At 42.7% G+C, this 2,644-nt stretch overlaps 1 long non-coding RNA gene across 1 annotated transcript; it reads left to right on the top strand.

Moving 5' to 3' along the window:
* The first annotated feature begins 1,640 nt into the window (after positions 1-1,640).
* Positions 1,641-2,168, top strand: LOC128869324 (uncharacterized). Its single transcript, XR_008455264.1, has 3 exons — positions 1,641-1,817; positions 1,879-2,032; positions 2,093-2,168. It is a non-coding gene; the product is annotated as an uncharacterized LOC128869324 (long non-coding RNA).
* The last annotated feature ends 476 nt before the right edge of the window (positions 2,169-2,644 follow it).

Consider the following 2,644-nt stretch of genomic DNA (forward strand, 5'->3'; position numbering starts at 1 on the left):
ACAGAAAGTTCGGCGGCTTACAGAAGGTTTTAAGACCGGGGCGTTGTCCTGTAAGAACAAAGACGGCGATCTGGTGACTGACGTACAGAGCAATCTTAAATTATGGAGGGAACACTTCTCGAACCTGTTAAACGGTGACAGCTGCGCATATCATAGAGAATGTGAAGATCCCTATACCCCAATCGTTGACGACGGAATTGTCGTTCCGTTACTCGACCATGACGAGGTGAGAATAGCGATAACGCGGCTAAAGAACAACAAAGCCGCGGGCGCCGACGGACTGCCGGCTGAGCTATTCAAACATGGCGGCGAGGAGCTGGTAAGGTGTATGCATCAGCTCCTATGCAGAATATGGTCGGATGAAAGCATGCCTGCCGATTGGAATTTAAGCGTGCTCTGCCCAATCCATAAGAAGGGCGATCCTGCAATTTGTGCCAATTACCGCGGGATTAGTCTTCTAAATATCGCCTATAAGGTTCTAGCGAGCGTATTGTGTGAAAGGCTGAAGCCCACCGTCAACCAACAGATTGGACCTTATCAGTGTGGCTTCAGACCTGGAAAGTCTACCATCCACCAAATATTCACAATACGCCAAATCTTGGAAAAGACCCATGAAAGGAGAATCGACACACACATCTTTTCGTCGACTTCAAAGCAGCATTCGACAGTACGGAAAGGAGTTACCTGTATGCCGCTATGTCTGAATTTGGTATTCCCGCAAAACTAATACGGCTATGTAAAATGACGTTGCTCAACACCAGCAGCGCCGTCAGAATTGGGAAGGACCTCTCCGAGCCGTTTGATACCAAACGAGGTTTCAGACAGGGTGACTCGCTGTCGTGTGACTTCTTTAACCTGATGTTGGAGAGCATCGTACGATCCGCAGAACTTAATCGCTCAGGCACAATTTTTTATAAGAGCGTACAATTGCTGGCGTATGCCGATGATATTGACATCATCGGCCTTAACAACCGCGCTGTTAGTTCTGCCTTCTCCAAACTGGATAAAGAGGCAAAGCGAATAGGTTTGGTGGTGAACGAGGACAAAACGAAGTACCTCCTGTCTTCAAACAAACAGTCGGCGCACTCGCGTATCGGCACCCACGTCACTGTTGACAGTTATAATTTTGAGGTTGTAAAAAACTTCGTGTATTTAGGAACCAGCATTAACACCGATAACAATGTCAGCCTTGAAATCCAACGTAGAATCTCTCTTGCCAACAAGTGCTACTTTGGACTAAGTAGGCAATTGAGCAGTAAAGTCCTCTCTCGACGAACAAAACTAACACTCTACAAGACTCTCATCATGCCCGTCCTAACGTATGGCGCAGAAGCTTGGACGATGACAACATCCGATGAAGCGACGCTTGGAGTGTTCGAGAGAAAGATTCTGCGTAAGATTTTTGGACCTTTGCACGTTGGCAACGGCGAATATCGTAGACGGTGGAACGATGAGCTGTATGAGCTTTACGACGACATAGACATAGCGCAGCGAATAAAGATCCAGCGGCTTCGTTGGCTGGGTCATGTCGTCCGAATGGATACAAACGCTCCGGCTTTGAAAGTATTCGATGCGGTACCAGCTGGTGGTAGCAGAGGAAGAGGAAGGCCTCCTCTGCGTTGGAAAGATCAGGTGGAGAAGGACTTGGCTTCACTTGGTGTGTCCAATTGGCGCCGGTTAGCACGAGAAAGAAACGACTGGCGCGCTTTGTTAATCTCGGCCAAAATCGCGTAAGCGGTTATCGCGCCAATTAAGAAGAAGAAGAAGTGCAGGCTGTTGAAGCCAAGCTGAAAAATAAAGCTTACACCGACGCAATGGTAACATAATAAAATGAATGCTAGTATAATTTGAAAATAACACTGTTTCTTCCATATGTAGATTGGCCTTCAGGCAGGATCAAAAGGCACGAAAGGAACGGTTGACGGGATTATGCGCTATATATTCACAGATGGCGCTATGTACAGCTTTAACTTAGAAAGAAGAGCAGACAAGATTCCACTTCATAGACTTAAGGCGGTTGAACTTATATTTGGTAAGTACATAGCAAAAAGAAGAGTACCTACGAGTTGCTAACAATTATTTCACTTATTAGACCTCTTTTCAGAAAAAGCAAAAGAAGATATCCAAGGCGCTATTAGAAAATATGTTAGTTTAAGTCACAATAGATGCAACCAAAACAAATTTGTTAGTAGAAAAACTTTAAATCTGTAATTATATAATATAAAATTGGAAAATTCTTAGTTTGTAAACAATAAATAAAAAAAATATATATATTATTAGAATAAATTTAAATATGTAAGTATATAATATAAAATTTTAAAATACTTCGTTTGTAACCAATAAATGAATATAACAATATAAATATAATTTTGTTTGTGCTGATGAGTTTGTGATGACAACAATGAGGAGTTTAGGCCATTTGTGCTGACGAGTTTGTCATGACAAAAATGAGAAGTTTAGGCCATTTGTGCTGATGAGTTTTTGATGACAACAATGAGGAGTTAAGGCCATTTGTGCTGATAAGTTTGTTATGACAAAAATGAGGAGCTCAGTTGTCAGCAGTTATTACATTGTGAGAAAAAAAATGATTAGTTTCTTTGCCTTTAGAGCAGGGGTGGGCAAATACTTTAAAGAGCGGGCCAAA

This window comes from Anastrepha ludens, chromosome X, assembly GCF_028408465.1.
Source record: "Anastrepha ludens isolate Willacy chromosome X, idAnaLude1.1, whole genome shotgun sequence".
In the NCBI taxonomy this organism is placed as follows: domain Eukaryota; kingdom Metazoa; phylum Arthropoda; class Insecta; order Diptera; family Tephritidae; genus Anastrepha; species Anastrepha ludens.